This window comes from Polyodon spathula, chromosome 13, assembly GCF_017654505.1.
Source record: "Polyodon spathula isolate WHYD16114869_AA chromosome 13, ASM1765450v1, whole genome shotgun sequence".
In the NCBI taxonomy this organism is placed as follows: Eukaryota; Metazoa; Chordata; class Actinopteri; order Acipenseriformes; family Polyodontidae; genus Polyodon; species Polyodon spathula.
Window position 1 is genome coordinate 34,818,827 of NC_054546.1, and position 19,094 is coordinate 34,837,920.

General features: G+C 33.6%; 1 long non-coding RNA gene across 1 annotated transcript in view; it reads left to right on the forward strand.

The window, feature by feature from the left end:
* LOC121326229 overlaps nucleotides 1-18,893 on the forward strand; it is a 23,237-nt gene extending 4,344 nt beyond the window's left edge. Inside the window, exons 2-4 of the long non-coding RNA XR_005951436.1 lie at nucleotides 10,960-11,153; nucleotides 14,476-14,646; nucleotides 18,095-18,893. This is a non-coding gene — a long non-coding RNA (uncharacterized LOC121326229). The remainder of the gene's footprint in view (nucleotides 1-10,959; nucleotides 11,154-14,475; nucleotides 14,647-18,094) is intronic.
* The last annotated feature ends 201 nt before the right edge of the window (nucleotides 18,894-19,094 follow it).

Consider the following 19,094-nt stretch of genomic DNA (forward strand, 5'->3'; position numbering starts at 1 on the left):
TAACAGAGACTAGGGGGTGAGCTGTTCATCACAACTGCTGATGCAGAGTCCCTTACAGGACCTCGGTTAGGGCTCGTGAATACAACCCCACGGTTACATTTGAATTGTGACGCTTCTGTCCTTATAGCGACGTTTAAAATAAAAACAGCTTTAATAATGTTTCTGTTTTTAGTATGTGCTGATAGTCAATTGTGCAAAGGCTATTCTTTCTGTTAGCTGGTGTTTTTTTTTTTTTTTTTTTTTTTAAAAAACCCACTATAAAGGACGCGGTGCCATAATTAAAACGCAATCCTTGTGAAATAAGCTGCTCCATAGAGGTATCCATAAGGGTTAACGATAACATAAAGATAATGTACATACACTGTAAACCAAATCATTTAGGCAACGCATTTTTAACCCATTTTTGTATTATATACTTAACACGTGTGTTTCTTTGTTCCGTCTAAAGCACATAGAATAAAAGCGTATTTAAAACCTGTTGCACAAGATTTGTTTTCAATTTTTAAACATTTGTTGTAGCACAGTTTTATATCCAGAATTTTCTTGTTACTTTATATTTTTATTTGAGGCTTTATTCCTGCAATGAGGCGTTGTTGTAAGTGACTCTGCAGCTGATGCATAGTTCACACATCCTATAGTCTTGTATATATAACCAAAACCTATGTATAGGCCTATTCGGAGGGAAATTGGTGATGGTACTTTGTATAGTGTTTGGGCAATTGCTAGAAATATTACAGATATATTTAAATAAGATTTAAACCCACGGCGTGAGTTTTGAAAGACTTGCAGGTGCAGTTGGTTTATACTTTAAACTGACATAGGGCTTTATCGTTGCTGCGGTGGTCTCAGGTTCTGTCCGGACTGCTTTTTTTAAATGTATTTATTTTTTTAAATTTTAATATAACATACATGTAACAAAACGACCATTGTGTTCATTCATGCATTCATTGTGGAGTTATTTACAGCCAGAAATAACGATTTAAATATATATATATATATATATATATATATATATATATATATATATATATATATATATATATATATTTATATAATCGCAAAATGCCAGTAAATAAATAAATAAATAAATAAATAACACTATGCATCTTTACAAAACAAATGACAATAGTTCATTTAAGGGCGTTTTCTTTTCTGCTGAATTGTATCAGCTTTTATCAATTTTCTTTTATAAAACAGAAAGTGATTACAAATGAACAAAAGCACAAGTGCCTGTCAAAGCACACCATTGTAGCCATACTGCCACAACAGCAGCCGTTGATATGAAACCCGAGTCTCATATAATTTACGGATATTTTTAAACTTCTATAATATGGCCGTAAGCCTACAGGGATGCGTAAATTCCTGACAATGAAGTTAATTCTAGTAGATTATTCACAAAATAAGATGTTTTAAAATTAAAACGAGGAGCTAGTCGTGGTAAAGACATTAACTCATGTTTATCCTTTATAATCGCAGCAGGGGGAGTTGTGTCTGTCATACTCGGTTATAATTTAATGGTATACCTTGCCAAACCAAAGCGGTTCAGGAAAAAATAGCTTCAATGTTCAAAATTGGGGTTTTAGACTGGTTGTAATGCCATTTTATGTCTTCTAAAATTGAAAATAGAAATCAGCTTCCAGCTGTTATCTCGTTGAGTTTCAGAAAGTGTTCTCTTTTTTTTGTATTAATTACATATTGTTTTTATATTCTTCCCAAGTTTGCTGACACGTTATCCAGTGCCTAAGCAAGAGAGATTCCCACCTGTTTTAAATACAAAGAGCATTATCTTAATAGGAACATTATTAAACTGTCTTTCAGTGTCGACCAATGTCAATGTTGAAGGTATAGGCAATCTTTGCATTATAAATATATGATTTAGAATGTCTTGTGGTGTTGAAACAATGTGTGCGCTATAACAAAATTGTTATAACAAATCTTCAGATTGCTCAGCGGCTCGTCTCACGATTGGAGATCACGATCATTGTCACGATGAACGCGCGGCTGCTTCCAGTCTCTCTTGAAGTGCGTTTCGTGATGTTCACGTGCATTGTTAGGCTTTGAATACCTTCTTCAGAGATTTGTTGGGATTCGTAGACACTTTTGAAACTAATGTACCGAGTAGCCTATATATATATATATATATATATATAATATATATATATATATATATATATATATATACATACATACACACACACACACACACTAAATTGTAGTTTTCTTGTAAATCAAACGGGAAATGCACCGCTGGTTGAAAATGGAGGCAAAAGAACAAAAACACGAAACATACTGACCCAAAATGAAGTAGAAATAAACAATATTCTGTAAACTAAAAAAAATAACGTAACGAATCAAACAAAAAAAAAAAAAAAAAGGATGAGGTCGAGGAAATTGCAGTGAAAGTAGACGCTTCAGACACTGGTCTTCCGTGAGGTGAAGAGGTTCGCAAGAAATGGCAGGATTGTGAACGTTTATTTCAACGAGCCGACGACGAGGGAGTCTGTGGTGTTGTTGACGATTCACAGCAACACGCGGCCCTTGCTAAATTATGTCTTTACGTTCATACATTGCATTACAACCTCCATTAACATGTCAAGTTTACTCGTGAACTCAATAATCGTTGAAGAGCGACTGGAGATACTGTGCTGCGCGGGAAACACAAACAGTTTGCAAACGTTGCACTTATGTCGGTTCTAACGGGCCTGAGACCAGTAAAAACATCTTGTATTACTAAAGCCCTGATCCAAATACTTGTGTTTAAATTGTATTAAAAAAATAATAATTAGGTGTCGCGTTAAAATGAGATTCTTAAACACTGTATTTGCAAGCTATTCAAGTTCAAATACTCTGTGCAAAGAAACTGATAAAGCTACTTTTATTTTTGACCCTATCTTCCCAGGCAGAACGTTATTAAAATATATGTTTTTAAATGTCTCGTTTGCATCTTAAATGAACCTGAAGACTATATTGATGTTTTACTAGGCATATTAGCCTACTTAACATACGTCTAAACATATTATAGTCAACATTTCACATGTTGTTTTGAAATCCATTCAGTAGGAACATATAACATAGCCAACATCAGTTTATCTTTACACACATCTATATTACCACATAGGCCTATTTGAACTTTAATAAACTGAATCGCCAATAAATATAAAACCCGGAGCCTGATACTTTGTTTTTCATTTGAATTGCAGTTTGCTATATCTATTATAGTCTTGTATAGTTTATCCAATTTCTATTAAATTGAATAAGAAACCTGGTATCTTTTTCTCCCCTCCAGCATCCTTCCAAATTGTGTGTTAAAAACGATTCCATATTTATGTTCAGACATATTTAATTGTTGTGATATAATTGACAACAGTAAACAATAAAAGCAGGGGTACCCCTTCATCACTTTTACTTACTCAGTAGGTGGTCATGTATATTTTTTTTGAAGTGGTGTTTATGTTAATGAAAAAGTATGGGATTACAAACAGACCACTGATTACACTTATTGCGCTGCTGGAGTGATTTGAAGTGTGTACTTACGGGCCCCACCCTTTCATGTAATCAACATTACTAGAATCGTACATGATTTCTTAATTCTTCTGGTGAAAACTAGAATGTGGACCTCCAGGGTTCATTGCATTGCGGTAGAAAAAAAGAACGAGTCTTCATGGAAACATTTTCAGTGGCGTCGTGGATATTAGCACACCAATCTCAAAGTAACATTTCATAAATAAAAAAAGATAAGCAATTGAGTCATCCTGTTTCATAGAGGACCAAACGAAGGCAGAGTAAAACCGGATGTTTCAAAACTGCATTGAGAGGGTTTTTTTTTTTTTTTTTTTTTTTGTATTGCTGTTTTCCTTTTTCATAAAGAATTAGCATAGCGTTATAATTTGTATATATAGCCTACATAATTATTGTAATATCTGTATTCATTGTTCGTTTATAAAAAAAAACAAAACAATTACAAAAAAGTGTAACAATGAAATATGATTTAAACAAATGAATAATCACAAGGCCTATAGATTTTGCCGTTTTAATTAATCGTTTTAGTTAATTTAGTTAATCGTTAAAGAACGTATTCACCTTGAATATACGTGGTTGGCATAAATATGAATAAAGAGCTAACCTCACAACTAATTGATTCGGTGACCTAAGTTTACATGATACAGAACAATTAGCTTTCATTTAAATTCCACACACGTTCTAGCTCCAGGCAAGCTCCCATATGCTTTCAAACATGCGTATTATTTTATTGTTGTGGTTGAAATTACAACTCCAAAACAACATTTAACCTATTCAAATGGGGTTGTACTCCACAATGCAAAAGGATGTTTCCACTTTTCAATGTGACTATTTATTTTTAGTTGATCAAAAGGTAAAAATGTGGCTTTTGGGCAAGAACGGAAGACTATGATTTCTTTTGCTGTTAGGTAATTGTTAGGAAGAGTTGCATATTTGGTAGACGCGAACATGCGAAAACCCCAAAACAAAGTTTATAAAAAAAATGTAAAAAAAGTTACAATGAAAATATTGCTATACAAACATTTGAATGTATGCGAGCCTCAAAGCTGTTTACGTCATGGATGGTTAAAATGATTCTCGTTTGACAGTTAACAATACACGTGTATTGGTTCCGTTCCTATTGGTAGCTAAGACAGTCTGAACAACTGCATATACATCCAGACGTGGATGAAAGTTGTTATCACATAAATGTCATTCTGTCTACAGTTTCTGTTTCTGCGCAAACCAGTCTTGCTAATGCATCATGTCAACGCCCGGAGCATCTCTGTCTTCAGCAGGTGTTCCGCTATTTTAAATAAACTGACAAAAGGACGGTTATAGTGACTTTCTAAAAGTTAGTAAGTAGGCTCAATGAATAAGTGAACATGTGCAAAATTATTCTGTAATACATTAAATGAAAAAAAAAAAAAACGTAGCCTAATATTCACTTCAAATATAATATTCTCTAAATACAGTATTCACTGTACTCTTTTAACCATTTTCTCAAATGTCTTATATAATATTATTGATGAATATCAATTTTCAGAATATCCTTCTGTTTTGTTCATTATATATATATATATATCTATATATAGCCCCACATTGTTCATTTTCTTATATGTTGTTATAGAGTTATCACCACGATTAATGAAGTTGTATTCCCTTATTATAAATTTGTATTGCTTTTGACGTCAGTGTACGTCTGCTTATGTTTACAGAGTTTCATAGTTCAAAAAGTATTTTAATGCAACCACAGCAATATCGAGCATTGCGCTGTAATGGAAGTATTAAAATCATCTTAAGCTGTCAACAAAAGAGAAGTTAAAGTCAAAACTTCATAAAGTCATAAAGAGAAGATCTTACTGCTTTATTGCAGATCTGTGACTGGAATAGTGTTTACTTTTTTAAGACTTGAATTGAATGATAAAATATTTGAATTCATTTGTTTGCCTTTTGCACATCACTGCTTTTCAGCATTATCCTGTCACCAGCCAAAACTACAGCTGCGATAAGGCAGCACGATCTGAACATGTCTATTAAGGAACATTGGTTTGACAATACTTAACAAGTCTTCACTGAGACTCGGCCAAAATGTCCAGTGAGCAATAATTTGCTTTAATTTGTACTCAAAATGTTGTCTTTAAGTATTGAAGCACATAGCACATAATGGACACTATTAACTATACTGTAAAAACATAATGATTTCTTCTGTAATTACAGCTTTTTCAAAAAGTGCAGAGACTGCAACAGAAAAATAAAATTGCTTATTTTCATTTCACAGTTTAATCGTGCTGGAAAATATTTGTTATACTGCTTTGATAGTTTTTAGATTTTTGTCTACATTTGATTGGCAAAATTGTATGGCAATTACCCAATCTCGAAACCATTAAACATACCCCAAGAATAGGGAAAGTGTATGTGTGCAGTCTCAATAAAGGTATTTAAGGCTCAATTCGCACACCACTGTTATCTACTGTCGCTACAGAATATGGAAGATTTAGAACAAAGCAAAGTGTGGCGAAAACTGAGCTTTACATTGTCAAAATGTTCTCACACTCAGGTATGTTGGTCAAAACCTGTTCAATAGCATAATAGCACTCTTGTTAGGAATCCAACAAAACATTATAGATTCTCCTCAATTTACCAATTTTCACTTTATATTGTTACCTCCCAGAGACAGTTTCTCAAAGTGTTTAATATGATGGTTAATGTAAATGCTTCTGATGTCTATACAGTAGAAAGGTATGCATCTTAAAAGCGGATAAATCATTTTATTTAAAAAAATAATCTAAAAATTAATTTATAAATATATTATACTATATATATATATATATATATATATATATATATATATATATATATATATATATGAGAATAAAGATATATAGTATATATAACTATATCTTTTTTCATTACATCTCCATGTGTTTTTACACTTTTCACTACCTTGACGAAAAAGGTAGGTCGACTTCTTCGACTTTACAGACTATATTACTAAAAATTTTAGCTAATAAGTGGAACATGTAATGGAAAAAGAAACACTAAAACGTAGAAAACCAGGTGTCGTCATTCTGAAAAAATTTTTTTTTCTTTAATGTTAAAATATATATATACAATATATATATATATATATATATATATATATATATATATATATAATATATATATATATATATATATATATATATATATATATATATATATATATATATACAGACACACACACACACACACACACACACACACACACACACACAACTCATGCACTAAACGAGATTTGGGATGTTGTCTACAATGACAGAACTAGCAATTGTTCCTTTCTAGAATTTTATGGCTGGTTTATAAGACCTTCATTCGCACTAATCCTGTACTATGTATCATCTGTTACTTTAGCTCATCAGGCTAATCAGCATCTATGAATCCAGTCTTGAACGTAGATTAACAAAGAAAGTGAATTTAAATTAATCCAGTATTAATCCAGTCTCGTATCATGTAAAGCGCTTTGTGTTGGTGGACCACTATGAAAGGCGATATACAAAAATAAAAATTATTTATTGTTATCACAAACTCACTATATGACAGAAAACGTGTTTGAAAAAATATAATTTTTTCAGAATCAATTATTTTTTAAAATAATAATATGATTTAATTTAGTTAAAAAAAAAAAGGTAAATCTTTGAAGTTATTCATGTTCGTGACCATGAATATAGCAGAGGCTGAAGCTGTTCAAGTTCTCCTGCTTGCATGGACTCACTTCTTGGCTGCTCACCTGTCAAAACCACTTGAAAGAAAAAGAAATACTCTGAAGGAAAAAAAAATACCCTGCAGAGAAAACATAACAACCCTTCTTTAATGATGGCTGGCTTGGCTCAATGCTTCAATCACAGTAAAAACTAACAAAGCATTTTCCACATTGAGCTAGATTCTCAAAGAAATTCACCCAAAAAAAAAAAAAATGAACAAGCTAAAAATAACCAATGTAATTTCATTTAAGACTTATAAGTAATTTAAATTTCAGGATCAGAAGAATGTGTCAATGGCAATTTTAAGTAAATAACTTTGAAAACCTAGCTCTCTGTAATATCAACATTCTGTATTGCACACATATAACACTAACTTAAGTATGCTAATACTGTAGTTTTAAAACAAATCAATAATTTCTTCTTGACAGATAGTTTGTCATTGTTATGCATAATTACTTGCAATTGACTTTTTATAGTGTGCTACCTTTCACCTTTCTCCATTGCACACTTGTATATCCTTCAATGACATTAGGAACTACACCCACAGCCTGTTTTAGTGTGGTCAGTTGCCTAGCTAATGAAGTATCTTACATTGATGTCTTTAAATCTCAGAAAAAAAGATATCGCAGGTGTCTTTTGTATAACAAAATGATCCCTGGGCGCTTTTTATTCAAATGAATTATAATTCAGTACTTAGGAAAGTCTGTATTGGTGTCTGTGTTGCAATACTTTGTAAATACATTTTGTATTTTTAGACTCCGTGGTGTGAGAAAGGTTAAAATGAAGAAGGAAATTATTTTGGTCAATATCCTTTTAGTATTTTACATATATTTGATGATTTTGAATGTAATATTTGCCAAGTTTTGGTGCTGAATTATGCATAAGTATAATTTGGCTAGCACTTATTATTACAAATATTATTAAAGGCTTTTTGTGTTTCCCAATTTGGCAAAATATCACCTTGTTCCAATGAGAAGGTCTAGGGCATTGGACTTCATGCTACTTACTGAATTCTGGTACAGTGCATAATAACAAAAGGCTTTTATGAAAACAATGTTAATAGACATGAATTCACACTTGTGGTGGCGGTATTGTGTTCAGTGGCCTTGTACAGTTAATGCATGTTACGTTTGGTATCCACTTGGACGGTAATGGTCTAGCAGCTACAAAAGTCCAGACAGTGTGTTTATCTAGTTCCTCTGGGACAGTGGTTGGATGAATAGTCCTACTAAGGTAATTTACTATTTGTCATTAGATAACATTTCCCCAACAAAGAGCCCATTATTACTCAATGTAATAGCCGTGTAGTGACTGCTCAGCTGGGCTTAAACCACCAGAAATCACTGCAGAATTTATACAATAACTGTTTTTACACCATTTGGGGGTTCCTTATGTAATTGTCATGTTGGAGTTGTATTATTTACAGCAAGCTGGTATACAGGGCAGCAGTAGTTGGCATGAGAAGGACTTACGAGATAGGGGAGTGACTGAGAATCTAAAGGTAGTGTTCAATAAGTAACGGAGGAGACATTGTTTTTAGACTAGAGTTTGATTTTGACATTTGAATTCTTATAAATGATTAAAAAAGGGTATTAGATAATATAATGACTCAATCAAGGACCACAATACCCAAGCTTTGCTCCAACAGTCAAAGGCAATAACACCATTAGGCCTCATGAAAAGAATACTTTGTATCATCTCAAACCATCTATCTTGATTATACAACATGCCCCTTCATAGTGGGGAAATCAACCAAATGGTTTTGTGACCAACCTCATCATAGCTATTATTGTGACCCTAGAGTATGTGTGCATTCAATTTGTATTTGTTGTCTGGTACCCCACACATTTTTAAAATATATGTAAGTACAGAATAGTATGGAAATATTTTTAAATAAGAAGAAAAAATAAAGGTGTTGTAATATTTATAAAGGATGGAAACTCATGGATAAAGTTTGTAAATGAACAATCAGTAATTATTTTGCAATGAATCTTCAAAGTTTCATAGAGCAGTACTTTGTTCTCTAAACCGACTGAAGTACTGTTTTTACTTTTAAAAAGAGAAAAGAATATCAGTGTAAATAGTTAAACCTCATGAAACTAAGGAAGTATCTGATTCAGTCAAGAGCTATGGAAGTACAGTACCAGTCACATTACGTGTACATTGGCTTCACACCGCTCTTTGAAAGCTTGGTTTTGGCACAAGGTTTTTAACCAGCCAGGTTTACTCAAGGCTCAGATTTCAACCAAACTTGTTCCCAGCTACCCATAAAAACAGTTTACCAGAGCAGGAGATAGTTGTCATGGATACGACTTACATGATAGAGGCTCAGACTTTGAACATTCCTTTCAGACCTTGCTAATGATAATTGAAAGGTATGGATTTAAAAAATTGGGTATGGGTATAGTTCCTCCTGCAAAATACCAGAGAAACCACTGTAAATTGCCATTTTTCTTCGCACGCACTGCATGCAGGCTTTTCAGCACAACACATGGCTATAGTGTTGGCTGAAGGAAACCGTCGTGATTTCGGTTTGTTTCCCTCTTTAACTACAAAAAGGTCCATTCATGTACGCTAATTATGGATTGGAAGTGAGGCATCATAAGGTTGAATTTAACTTGAACATATAAAACCACAACTTCTGGTGTAGGCTAGTTTGTAGACAGCTTTGAAACTGATCTTAATTTGCACAGAAAAACATATTTGCATATAGATTTACATATTCTACATATTCAGCATTGTGTTTTTGTTGTTGTTTTTTTTTTTTTTTTTTTTTTTTACTCGGCCTGGCAAGACTGCTAGATAATTCATGATGAACAAAAGTCTCATGGATGCAATATCCAAATAATATTATTTTATTGTTCAATGTGACTTCCAAATAATTACTTATTTTAAGTCACTGAGAAACCCAGACAAACTACCACCTACCAGAAATCAGCACAAATTATAGAAGGTTTCCTTATAGGCTGGTTTCAAGCTGGTTGAAATAACAGCCCAGTTGCTTTACAGCTGAAAACAGCAGGCTCAAAACGCTGATCTGATTGATGTATCAGTGTGAGGTACGGGAACAAAACAGACACACATCCACAACACAGCCAGGTTATTGTGTGCATGTATTTTACTGGCTTGGAATTCATTTTTATTATGGAGCCAGAATCTTCTCATGACAACTTATACAAACGTTGAAAGGGAGCTTGAAGGGAATCTTTCTTGAAATTGTCAAAGGGCTTTTTATTTCCACCTGCTTATTCCACTTTCCGTTGGCCGGTCTTTAACAATGCAAGTGGAAAAGTTGGATAGCACCATGTACTTGCCAGTTGTTAGATTAATAGAGGATTGCATTTGTCCTTTCCACATCTATAAGGGAAACAGTGTATTTCCCTTTAAAACATGTTTTAAAAGAACTTAAACTGCTGATCACTACTTTTAAATTTTTTTTATTAAGAGTGCCTTTCCCTAGAAAAGCAACTTGGCAAGCTAACGTAAACAAGGTTTTCACTGCTCGTAAATCAATTCACCGCTTCATGAGGCAGGATAAACCTAATTTATATTACTCCATCTAGAATCAACCCACAATTTTAAATTGGATATTACAGTGAACTCAGATTATGAAGGGTTCTATACAGTAGTGGCTGTCTAATTTTCAGGTTCCTCAGTACTCCAAATCATCTAAATTTATCATGCTAAACTTCTGTTTTCTTTTTTTATTTTCATGCAGATTTGGAAACAAATGGCAGAAAAATATAGTCGTCAGCTTTCTCAATTCATTTTAAACCCTAAGAAGCTCTGTCACCATGTTGTATTGACTGAAATTGCTACTGGTATGCATACAAGCTGATCAGCTACATATGCACATTGCATACAATCTATAAAGCGGAATGGGGAGTCACTGGACTGTGAAAAGGAAGGAAGGTAAGCAAAGAACACTGACCACATATAATTCTCAAAATCATTTAATTTAACCCCGACATCTCTACTGTCGTTTTAAAGATGGTGATGATGATTCTGATAATGAGGATTTCAAGAAGCAGGTACAGAAGAATACTTATCTTTCAGCAATACAGTACCGGTATATGTTATTTTATTTACACTTAGGTATTGTTGCAAGGGACACCTGCCTGTGATTAGCAGGTATATAACAGACACATAATGTGTATGTGAGAGAGAGAGAGAGAGAGAGAGAGAGAGAGAGAGAGGAGGGGGGTGGGGGGGATGCTGTTCATACAAAGAGACCTGTGTGGTTCTTAAAAGGTAGTGTGTATAACCTTTGTGGTTGTGTGAGTTTGTAAAGTTTTTGTGATCAGTAAATGGCTTAGTCGTCCGATTTTACTTAAACCTGTGATTAAAAAAAAAAATAAAAAAATTTAAAAAAAAGTTTAATCAGTACTCTGTGTGGGAGTTAAGTTTTTGTTTTGTTTTGTTTTTCTTTTATTTTCTGCAAATAATAAAAACGTGACCCAAGTGCCGAAAAACTTCAACTTTTGTGTCTGGGTCAGCTTAAAAAGGGCCATCGAGCCTTTTAAACAAGTTAAATCTTTCACAGTATATACAGTACTCATATACATGCAAGTCTCTGCAAGGTTGGAAATATGACTCCCAATACATACCTCTCAGCAACATTACAGGATCCCAGGTGAGCTTATACATACCAAAGCTTGTTACCTATATATTGTGGCTAAGTAATTCCTACAACAGCATATGCCTTTTTTTCAATCCCTGCATAGGAATTAAACAATTCCATAGACCTTACCTGTTGTGTATTTCCATTATCAGTGGATGTCTCATATGTGCAGTATTGAAGAAGCACATGTAATATCATAAAATTATTATTATTATTAATATTTGCTACCATATCAGGTTGAATAAAGCTTTCTGTTTGCATGTTTAATTTCAGGCTTTCAGGTAGTCTGTTCCACTTCCAAAGCTATTTCACCTCACCCTAGGCAAGTGAGATACCACATAACAAGTGACAGACATTTAAAGGCAATGACACTGACTGAGCGACTTCATTCTTTCTCGTAGGCAGATTTTACTTCTTCTTCTGCTACTTTTGGTATTTTGACTAACCTTGATGACGCAATCGAAAATTAAACACTGCATGAAAAACAACAACAAAAAAACCATCATGTAGTCTAGATAATGTTATGCTAGTAGCTACTGTTTATGTTCTCATTTTGAAATGTTTAAAGTTGGAATTACGATATAAACAACAAAACAGCCCCCACAAAATCTTTAAGTTCCTCAGTAAATGGGAAAGACACGGCCGTTTCTGGGCCAATAAGTAGGATATTTCCATATAAAGTCACTTTCAACCCTATTTTGACAAATGATGATCTAAATCTTGCCCATAAATGGTCTGCCTAGAAATTGTACGTTCCTGTACCTCTGACCTGGTTTGGGTTTAAGTGAACCTCACTCTAGCGTTATGAGATGCCAAGCAGTTGTTTTTATAATAATTTAGTTTTTAAATTTAAGTTTGGAAGGTTGAACAGCCTTCAACACACTGTATCAATAAACCAGTACCAGTAACTTAGAATGTATTAACATCTTCCATCTCCAGCCGTACAGTTACCACTTGGTCTAACTTTCTCCAAGGGGATGGGATTATCTTAATTGAATCTTCACATGGCCATGCAATATCCCCTGGGCTAAGTGGGGTAGAAACAAAATGTAATTGTGACACAACTGCTCTTCTTTCCTTTGTGCGGTGGACAGAGTTTCACCAACTAAAGCTCATCAGATACATTAACAGTCATCAATTTGTAGTCTGTGACATCAATTTGGCTGTCCAATGTACAGGAACTAATGGTGCTATGTACCCTTTTGAATCAAAACCTTGTTTCCATTGGATTTACCTTTCTAGTGCTTTACCCAAGGTACCTTTAACTCAGTCTCAGAAAGACATTCAACTGTTTTCTGGCTTTTCTATGTAACAAGACAACACACAGGATTCTCTTACATCATTTATGAAGGGTAATTGAAACTCTGCAGAACTTGAACCTTCATTCCTTTCTCAGATGCTCATGCTTGCCCTCCACTGAAATGGTTTTTCTGTCTACCTTCCAACAAAACTGAGTTCAGTGAGTGGCTGACTCATAATTTACCACAAAGCATAGTCTGGAGCTGGGTTTGTAATTACTACATTGCCTGAGAAGCATGCAGTTTGATCTTCATTTTCCCCTTCTAACAGTAGCCACAATAATATACTGCTTACTTTTTTTTATCTGTTATTGTTAGTGGTTGTTTACTCTATGCATACTGCATAAGCCTTAACAGTAATCGGTAATGGAGCTTCATGCTATGGGTGCAAGTCTCTGAAAAAAAACTAAAAGAAAACCAAAACATGGCTTTTCAGTGGTCAGAACGTTTCAAAATACTTTTAGGAATATACCATAACAATTACCAAGACATTTTCATGTAGTTATGTATTGTATTAAGTAAACAGAGAGATGCATTCAATTAAATTAGGTTATAATAAATACACTGTCTATAAGTTTTCAAGATGTCTTGTGTTGGGAAATGGCTCACTACTTCCAACACTGTGAGATTTGTATTCATATACTGAACAAAGCAGACATTAAATATTGACTATAATATAAACTATAGGTCACCTTTTATTAAAATTATATCTTTCATAGATTTTGAAGATATGTTTTTAAAGATTATTTGAAAACTCAAGTCTGGGGTAATAGACACAATGTATAGTTATATTAACAAAAGGCGCATTACTTATAACATCTTACCAAAGTACCAAATAACAAAATAACAACAACCCTGATAACAGACATTTATTTTCATTTGCATTTTATACCATTTTAGCTTTAAATAATGTCACACATTTACCATTTACTTTAGTTTTGGTACTTTTTAAAAGATGCTAAAAGGATAGAACAGCTTTAATTAAAAAGTATTCTTACTGGAATTAAAAATTACATTTGACCACTTGACTTAGCTTTACCTCAGAGTACCCTGTTTCTCTGAACATAGGGTACATGAAACACACTGCTGCCATTGCACACACAAACACAGCAAACTGAGACACAGTATTTCACTTCCCTAGCGTCCCTGAAGACCTCATCCATCCCATGTCAAACTTAAGTTGGTGACATGACTTCTTCCATTGGGATGCCAGTTAACAATCATCTTCTTCTTCTTCTTCTTCTTCTTCTTCTTCTTCTTCTTCTTCTTCTTCTTCTTCTTCTTCTTCTTCTCTCTCCCCCACCCCCCTTCACAGGTCCTTCACTCTGCACCAGTGCATGCAAACTGAATAGCATGACAATGCTGCCAGATAGTGCTGTATTAAAAAAGAAAAATCCATGGCAACGGCAATAATGAAGCAAAACATACAGCACAGAAGTGTATTACATCAGTGTGAGAATACTGCAGAGCATTACAAAACCAAAAGGTAAGAAAAACAGTTGGCTATGAATATAAACCAGTGGTTAAAAACACTGTAACCTGCCTGTCACAAAAATTGGAGGTAATATTCCCTATCCCACAAAGATTACATGTCTCTTTTTAAGGAATTCAATAATATCCTATTGGCACCCAAAATATTTCTGTTCATTGAATTCCATTCATCTTTTAACATTGACAACTGAGACCCAAATAAATTACATTTTATTGTTACATTTTAGATAACAGTAATAGCCAATGAAAACAATGTACAAGGTCACAAGAGTTTTTTGTGCTTGAGTTTCAATGTGTGATGCCTTCAATACAATGCATTCTGGATCCCAGCAACATAAAACATACTATATTTGATTTCTAATGAAAACACTGTGTAACAATTTTTTTTTTTTTTTTGTTCCTGGGTAGTAAATGTTATTTCCTAATTGCTTATGCCTCAAAAGTATAGAAAATGGCTATTATTCCCCACAAACTTTTCTTTTGTGACCAGGACAGTGATATTTCAAAATATCACTATTTCCAATGGGAAAACGGGCAAATGTGTGTCTTTTCGTTCACATAAAGTCAGAAAAAAACAACATATGAATCCAAATTAACATGTATTTATACTAAAGTAATACAAAAATGACTACAAAAGATTTAGAAGTGAGTAGTTTTTTGAGATTTGCGATTATACTGTATTTTTGAAATATCACTGTCCTGGTCACAAAAGCAAAGTTTGTGGGGAATAATAGCCATTTTCTATACTTTTGAGGCATAAGCAATTAGGAAATAACTCCTACTACCCAGGAACAAAAATTGTGTTACATAGTGAAATCCCAACATGAATATTAATAGATACAGGCATGTTACAGATCTTCTGTGACACAATAGTGACACTGCTCAGTGGAACTTGAGAATAAACAAAGACCTGGCTCTCATTATTGTACCAACAATATTGTTCAATATTAAATTTGTTTTCCAACCTGTTTATGTTGGTATAGTACGTGAATGGGTACAAGATTCATTTGCTAACCCTCCACAGCTAGTTTAGGAATGACATTCATCATAGACTCCTAACTTCCCACAGATGTTTTGAATTGCATTTGGATATAATCTGATTAACTGCTGATTTTATACACATTTTATAAATACTTACGTGACTATGAGGACTCTCCTTATGTGATTGCACTGGTTATTTGTTTTTTGGATGACATTCAAAAAAGTATATTGTTGGAAACAATATTCATCTTGTAACTTTCCTGATTTATTCTATTTCTTGTAAACATGCTTTGACTTTGACATAATAACTCAACCCACATTGTACTTGTCTTATTATTACATTTAATCATGCACTCTCAAATGATTTTATTACAATAATAGCAAACCAGACTTGTAAACTTGTAAGACAGTCCTTCTACATCGGAAATGTGCTGCTGCACAGTGAGAAAGTCAGCAGAGCTTTTTGATCCTGTCCATTTTACCCTCAATTGGAAGGTTGGCAGACCAGGAGTTTGCTAGCTAGGCTATGTTTTGTAACATATTATCAAGTAATCAGTCCTCACCACATTCTGTTACTAAAACCCCTTAATTCCAGTTAAGGCATGTAGTTTTAGGTATAATTAAAGACTTTTGAACGTTGTTTATTTTCAATGTAAGTCCTGCAAAGATTAGGTTCCCATCAAATCCTGTAGAGACCCATATTTTGGTTAACATTTTACTCCTATCAGTCTTGCAAACCCCCCCCCCCCCTTCGGTCTCGTAACAGTTTACTGTGCAATACAAAATCCATTATATAGGGTCATAAAAGGATAAACTTTAGCATTCCAGTACTATTGTGTCAGTATTGAATTTATGAACCCTGTAATCTATTTTAATTGTCTCTTTCATACCTTGTAAAACCTGCCTTCGTGCCTCTTTCTGCTGTATTATGTTGTAATTGTAGTGATGTTAATAAAGGCATCAAAAAATCCCAACTGATTGAATACACCATAGAATTATTATAAGGTCAGGGAGGCTATATAGATCAGATGCTGTTTAGATAATTAATATAGGGACCAAGTAGCGTAGTATATTGTGTTGTCTTACATTCTTCTTTGTTAAAACTGTATTTGGAGGAGACATATTGCATATCTTTATAAGACAGCATACAGTGTGGTACTGTCTGCACCACCAGCTGTGGAACCACAATTAGAGGCCTGGCTTCCTTTACATTATGGAAAGGGTCTGAAAAAACAAGGATGCTATGAAAAAAACAAACAGATGTAGTTAATGTAGCAGCATTGGATTAAAGGTGGAGTTTCTGTTTAAGATCAACAGTTGGTGAGGAATGTAATACAACAGACAAACACACAAGACTCTGATAAACTCCTTTTTGTGTTGCTGTACTTGTTTTGTAATTTTACATATCTTTTTTGGAAAAGTGTATTAAATACAGTAATTATTGTGGTTAAATACAAAAATGTTGATAAACGTGTTACTTTTTTTAAAACTACAGTTCATTCTACGAAACAACTAATGTGTTTAAACAACTGCAATTATGTCATCAGTATATAAAAAGTGCTTTAAATAGAAAAACTGGGCTTTGGCAACCTACTTCTCAGAGTGACATTGATCCAGAATGCTATCTCAAGTTTATTACCAGGTTATAATAGGGTGACTTTTAACACTTTTGACTTCAATCAGAGATTTGAAGTATTGCTTAGCGACTTTTTTTTCAGCACTGTTCCTTCTATAGGTCATGGCCAGATATCAAAGTTAATAATTTTTTTACATTTTAAAAGTTGGGTAAAGGTGTGACATGATCAGATATAAAAAAAAATCAGAAAGGAATCTAACTTTCAGAGACCCCTTATGCTAACCTATAGCTATAACTCCCAAAAAGGAAACAGGGGAGGGTTTGTGTGCACTTATATTAGTGGAGGGTATTGCATAATACAGAAATCTACAGCAATGGTTGGGTAAAATTGGAATAATCTATCATCCTTATGTAATGTCAATCCGAAAAGTGCCTGAAATGATTCTATGAATAATGATAACTGAATACTTAGGAACCTTAAAAATGCAACCTATTTACCTGTCATTCATTTGAAGCTGCATTAGAAGCATTTATCTGATTGTGCTGTAATTCTATACAAACACAGTTAGTTATAAACTTGTTTAACAGAATTATCTTTCGTAAGGCACAGTGCAGATACTATGACAAAGTGTCTCTGTACTGCAATGGCTGCAGGTATTATTTTTCCACATAAGAAACTGAAGCTATTTAATTGGCTATCTTGGAGTTCTATAAAGTTACTGGAAGTGCTAAAGAAAAAGCAAAGGATCCTGAGCACAAGAAAAGGACCAGTGATATTATTGATAGTGCAAAAACTAAAATGGACTTTAACTGAATGGATTTAATGCTGTATACCTAAATGTATACATATTTCATTTTATTCTTGTATTCTTTTTTCTCTACACAGGTTTACCACAATATTTGAATTCACACTGGCAGGATTTACCTCATCTCCCTACTGTGATGATTGTATATCACAGTGTTTCAAGAATCACTCAGAACTCACTTTAAACCATTACACAAGAAAACAAAGAAGAAGGATGCCCTTTGTAATGTACTATGGCATTCTTCACAAGTTCAATATATTTCGGTGTACATGGACTTTTCACAGAAACTGTTAGAATTGCACTGGTTTTTCTTGTTTGTTTAAATGTATAAAAACAGATTATTTGTTTGTTTGCTTTCTTTAATACGTGATATATAAAAAACAAAAGGTCACATTTACACCACATTTCTTTCTTAAAGAAAAACAAAAAAAACTGTTAAGAAACTTGATCTGAAAGTTCCTTTATATGATTTATTATGTATGGGATATGGGATCAGGTTGAAAAAACATACCTTAGGCACCTCTCAGAGTTCCCTTCAACTGCAAAGACAAAGCAGTGACATCACAATTTGTCAAGTACATCAGGCACTTAAAGGAATTCCCTTCAAAACAAAAACAAATCTAAATATGGTAAAAACTATTTGCCAGCCAATAGACTAAATAAAGACTTGTTATGACAAACACTTCTAGTTGGATTTTGTAATTTATATATTAATGGCAAAGCAGTAAATAATATAGCTATAAGATGATATGCTTTGGTGTATAGGTAACAGATTGACTATCTCTGTCTGTTAACTTCTACCAGAGGATATTCCCTCATACACAGATGCTTGCAGTCCTATAGTCCTACGGTTTAATAAAAGGTCCTTGAAACAGGTAAGCTGCAATCCACAACAATGTATTTTAAAACAAGTAGTGTTATGAAATGTGATGGGATTGTTTGCATCTACAGAAATACCATCACAACCCAAGAATTCACTTTTCCATATTATGTTACCATGGACAGGCCATGTTATCTAGCAAAGTGAAATATCGAGGCTGAAGCTACAACAACCTCAAGCATTGTGCTGTGCTCTCTCTG